Source organism: Halyomorpha halys, unplaced genomic scaffold (genome assembly GCF_000696795.3).
Source record: "Halyomorpha halys isolate HHAL.00 unplaced genomic scaffold, Hhal_1.1 Scaffold221.1, whole genome shotgun sequence".
NCBI lineage: Eukaryota > Metazoa > Arthropoda > Insecta > Hemiptera > Pentatomidae > Halyomorpha > Halyomorpha halys.
Genome location: NW_027110535.1, coordinates 209,925 through 215,891, shown reverse-complemented (window position 1 = coordinate 215,891; position 5,967 = coordinate 209,925). Strand labels below are relative to the sequence as shown.

General features: G+C 32.8%; 1 non-coding gene across 1 annotated transcript; it reads right to left on the bottom strand.

Annotated features, from left to right (window-relative positions):
- Nucleotides 1–367: 367 nt before the first annotated feature.
- On the bottom strand, nt 368–485 carry LOC112210410 (small nucleolar RNA U3). Its single transcript, XR_002945150.1, has one exon. It is a non-coding gene; the product is annotated as a small nucleolar RNA U3 (small nucleolar RNA).
- Nucleotides 486–5,967: the final 5,482 nt, after the last annotated feature.

Genomic DNA, 5,967 nt, shown 5'->3' with positions numbered 1-5,967 from the left:
CCGATGTATTTATTCTTCAGTCGTTCATTCTGATTTCACAGCAATTAAATTTTCATTTATCTTAAAAAATTGTTTAATTAACCGGTTTTGTTTTACTCCTTACTATTTCCATCATGGTTGATATTAATTGCCCTGATGTTATTGAACTTGGAGTATCTCTACATTCAACTGTCGTGAAGGTGCCTTCTACACCTTTGTGAATAACTGTAAAAGGTCTAATCGAAGGCTCTTAAAATGTTCAGTTGTGTTGTACAATAATTAATAATTCAGCGGTATGCAAACATGCTCATGCTAGGCAGCGGCGGATTTCATGCGTATTTTTTAAAACTGTATTATATTTTTGGGACCACTCGGACTGCGTACCTCCCCATCAGCTTATCCCAATGGATAAACCGAACGGTCATCGATGATCCGTCTATGATCCGGATTAACGCCGAGGTGAAGATCAACGAACTACAGAAATGATCCTGTAGAAGTATGATCTTAACTTTTTTTTTTTTTTTTTTCGTACCCTCCTAAAATTTTAAATTAGTTTCTTATGTGTACATATGGTGAGGTGTGCCATATGTACAGCTGGTATTTTTTGATACCTTTCATTGCCTTTAGGCATTATAAGGTAGAATATCGTCTTAGTTATTGATGTAGGCTTGATTGGCTTACGCAAGTAGATTATTGGAGGGGGGAGGGGCCGTTCCGGTGGTGGTCTTAACTTTTTCCCCATTTTCCTGAGAACCTGGTACATTTCGGTCAGATACCAGCAGCGAGAGGGAGTAGCAAGTGACGACCTTTATCAATCCATTGTTTAGATGTTTTACGACTAGGATGTTGTCTAGAAAAAGTAGTTCCCTCCACCGCATCTATCTACAATATCGCATATATTGCATCTACCGTCAGGATCCATGGTAACACACATATTTATACATTATCCACCCTAGGAGGTGACGACAGCGCTCCAAGCGGTGAAGTCGATAACTACTTTAGTGGAACTCATGTATATGCCAATTATTGTACTAACATTTTTACGCGAATTTCATATAAAATTCGTAATCACTACAGGAAAAATATATTTTATTTAAAATAAACAAACTTTACGTGTAAATTTTCGAATAATTTTACATTAATGTTCGCAGTTTAATCAAATCTGTTCGAGTATTTTTTTCCAGAAAATCGAAAATATGTTAAAAACGATTATATAAAGTGTTACTTCCGGTCGGTTGATTTCATTAAGGGCCGTTTTTCGTTAAGCTGAGGGAATAAGACGACAGCCTCATGACTGCAGCGGTGCCGGTTCGAATCAGCCTGGGATGACTGACTTTTATCACTGTGGTGGTCCTACGATATGAAATATTTGATCCCTCGCCATGGTTAATATTAGTTTGTTACCCCTAGATAACCACTTCTTCTCTACCTAGTCAGAAATTACCAGAAAGGGTGTCATATATATGAAGGTAGATTTAATTTAAAAGTCGCAGACACATTCCAGACTTACGCCTTAAATATGTACATTTATTTTCGTACAAATTTTATTTTAGATCTTGGCTGTTCACATTCATATATCTCACTTTCACCGATCCTTTTTTCCATTTATATTCACGATCTTCCTGATTCCATTCACCACACACAATAACACCTATATCCAGACGATCTTCAAATTTACCTATCCTTCCATCCTTCCGAGATGCTTGAGGCCATCCAAAAGACACAAGAAGATATTGATAGTATTAACGCATGGGTGCTCAGCAATGATTTGAATCTGAATTCTGAAAAAAACCAAGGCCATTTATATTGCTTCCAAGTGCCTCCTTCATTCCCTCCCTTACCATCCTCTACTCTTCCTTCACTACCAACCGATTCACTTCTATCCTAATAAAAAATCTTAGAGTCACCTTCGATCAACACCTCTTCTGGATTAATCATATTTCCCAAATCACACGAAAATCCATAACTGTACTTAAACATTTGCTAAGATTTCGTAATTCCATTCCTCAGAACACCCGTCCGCTTCTAGTATCCTTTCTCGTCTTCCCCCACTCTGACTACGGTTCCTTGGTTTATGGAGGGCTAACTTAAGGTCTTGAGTTGAGACTGAAGAGACTCATGAATTGTTTTTTAAGATTTATTTTTGGGGTTTCCAAGACGCTCTCAAGTTTCCCGAGTTGAAGTGGCTCCATCCAACCTCCCGAAGGCAATACCTCCTTGGTGTTCCTATTCCAAGTTCTCAAAATAAAAAAACGTACCTATATCCTTGAGTTCCTCACTCTTCGTTCATCCATCCATCCATTAAACTCCAGATCACCTTCTTCAGCAAATCCTTCGTCATGCGTGCAACCTCCTTCTGGAACTCCCCATCTCCATTCGCCAATCCTCATTTATTCTTTCCTTTAAACATCACCTATTCCTTCACTTATTGCATAACCAAACCTCCGTATCATTGTAAACAATAGAGTTAAGCATATATTTATTAACATAAATAGTAGTTAAGCCAAGATCTCAATGTAATTTCATATTGCTTACTGAAAACTTTTAAATGATTGCCATACAAAAATCATAATATATAAACCATGTATTTATTCTGAGGAAACATATGTCACAGAATAAAATTATTTTTTCATACATTTATTTATATACCATTTTGCGAAGTATGGATATTTGGAATCGAGGAACCTTAAAACGTGTACTTCCCCTTACTGTATATTCCATACATAGGAAAGTGAATGTAATGAATTATGAATATACCAAACATTTCAATTTATTTTATGCTGGTAAACAAAAATTATTACAGAAATTCTAAAATTGTCTTGAACATTATGATTTACAATGAAAACTATTGAAATAAAAAATTAATTGTTTTTAAATTTTTATTTTAAGTTTGAAATGAAATAAATTAATCTTCCTTACTGATTAGGTTTTTCCTTTGTTTGATCTTCTTTTAATGTTCTGTAAACTAAGGAAATTCCACCGTCCAAAAAGGTGTTTTGACTCGATTTTCATATAGGCCAAAAATTTATATAAGGATCGAAATTCAAGTTTGTGTAGTTTAATTTATAGATATTTATTTTACCTTCTAGCACTTCTTCAGTGAGCTCTCCAATCGAAATCATAAAGTTCCTAATAACACTAGATCCTTGGAAAAGGATTTTGATCACTTATAAAACGAGTATGGAGAAAAATTTTTCAAGAAATACAAATCTTTTAAAAGTTTCTAAACAGTATTTATCAAACTCAGTACGGGACTATTCATTTTAAAACTGAAAATGGTTTATATAGGAATATAAGCAAAAGAATTTAACATTATGCGGATAATTACATAAATGTACCACGAAATCCTTTGACAGGGCATATTCAGCAGATTGAAATTCATTTAAAAAATTCTTCTAAATGCTAATATTTTATAACACTAACACAACTGTGTCGGCATATTATTTATTGAGGTGAAACGAACCTGTGAAGTAACATAGTGTAAGTGGATTGGGGACCAAATCCAATCATGATATCACATTAATGTATTGTTATAACAAACAGGAAAAATTATAATTATTTTGGTTAAGTAAATTAAAGAAAATCCAAACGGTGTATATAAAAAATAATAAAAAAAATCTTTATGTAAAAAAATACATATTTTTATCAATAAGTAAAAAAATCAAGCGGTTACCGATAAGCATTTAGTAAAAACATTCATTAACAATTCAGTTCTGGACCACTGTCATGTTGTTGTTGGGCCCAGAACACGGAACCAACAACAAACGGTCTCTCTTGTTTTCTTATGAAAAGTTAAATTTGCATGAAAAAATAAAAGTCCTCACATTTAATCTTACTTTCAATTTAGGAATTCGGGATAAAAGTTGAACTTTTTTTCTTAATTCTAAATTTGTTATATTTAAAAAAAAATATATTGATACAAATGTCGATTAAATAAAATTTCTTATTTAGAATTATTATAATCGTTAAAATACAATAAAGTATGGTATATCTCTATTTAACACCAAAAACATTTTTATTCCTCCCGTTAATATTTATTTCAACTGAACTATCCTGCAATATAATAATAACCTATATCTTTATATAGGATATATATTTTTTTATCAATATCATAAATACAACAATATAATAGGTAGTTGTAATGACTTCATTACTATAAAAACTAATATGCAATTATTTTAGTACCGCTATTCGTAATAAAAATTTTATTACTGTAGAACCCTTTGAAAAAATCTTTTGTGGTGCGAGCATCACAACTTTCAATTACCTTCCTACTTACGTCCCAAAGTTTTGAGGAGATTGGATTTGGGCTCATGTTGAAGTTATCTTTATGTTTTGTAATTTACGAAAAAAAATAATAATAAAACAAAATTTATTATGAGCAAAACATATTTACTTTTATTTTTTTTTAAAAATGCATATTTATATATATATTGAAGTACGATAGAAATAACGAATATTAACTTTTTCCCTGCAAAGAATACAATATTCAGAGATCGAGTGTTATCGGCTTTTTCGGAATCAAGTCTCTCCCTTTTTTTTTCTTTTTTCTCACTCAGTTACATTTATTTGGGTTCCATGTCATGTAGGAATCGCAGGGAATGAACTGACAGATCACGCTGCAAGGGAAGCACTTGGAGTAAAGCGATTTCAACTCCTTCAGAAATGAGCAAACCCCTCTGAAAGGAAATCAAAGATTAATGACAATCTTTGTGGAATAAAAGCCCAAGGAGTAAACTAAAAATTATTAAAAAGGATGTCAAGCCCTGTGGTACCTCCAGTCGCAAATGCCGTAGAGAGGAGGTCACACGAGGCTCACCCACTCCTATCTTATATCAAAAGAAACGCCTCCGAACTGCCAGTGTTATTACAATTAACCATTTTTTCAAAGAATGCCCATATTTCACATTAAACCTCAATAGCTTAGGATTAAACCCGGATATTTCCATAACTCTCAGAGATGATGATAAAATAGTGACATTGATGTTTCAGTTTTTTGGGGGGGAATAATTTATTTATTGTTATTTGCAACTGTATATATATATAAATGAAGTAAAATTGCTGTAAGTGCTATAGTGACATGATACAAACATGTGGAGTATCTACCCATTGATAGAACTCCAAAATATTTATAGAGGCGAGGATCTCGAGGCCATCTTCTTTTCAGACGCCTAGGAGAATTATTAGGTAATGAAGGAGAAGCGAGTTGGTTTGGGTGGATGGGAAGTTTATCATGGAAGGATTGGTATCTGGTTCTGGTCAAATCGGCAACATATGGGACATTGAGGTCATGATGGATGACTTGATTTGTGACAAAGTAAGGAGCATTAAGGATTTTGGACTGTAAGGATTGGATTCGGGAGAAATGGTTTAGTGGCCCCATAGCTAAACTCCGTATGTCCAGATAGTCCTTATAATGGTCATGTAGATCAGTCTTTTGTAATGGATTGGAAGTTTAGACCGTTTGTCTAGTAAATGTTGCAATAGTCGGAATCGACGATTTCAGTTTTTGAAATCAAAATGTTTACTGACACAAATATAACATCGGACAAACAAAAAAAAAGTAAATAAATAATAATAAAACTTAAAAAATAAATAAAACAAGAAATTAAATTAAGTTAAACAAATGTAAGAAACATTAAATAAATGGCGTTAATGGTCAATGATGTTTTACGCCATTAAACAAAAACAAACTAAAAATTCACACCCGATTTTGCGAGACTTAGTCATTTGAACTTAGGGGACCTCAAAACGAGTATTTACGTCGAAAAATCGAATTAGAACTTTTTCACGATTGAAGTACTTCCCCTTACTGTATATTTCATATATAGGAAGTGAAAATAAAATAGTTAAAACAATATTTTATGGTTGCATTTATTTTTCTTGATGAGAACTATTTAATGTAACAAAACTCTCACTTTTCGCTGTATTTAACAATTAATAATATGAATACTCATTTTATTTTTTGTAAAATAAATTGTAGTAAAG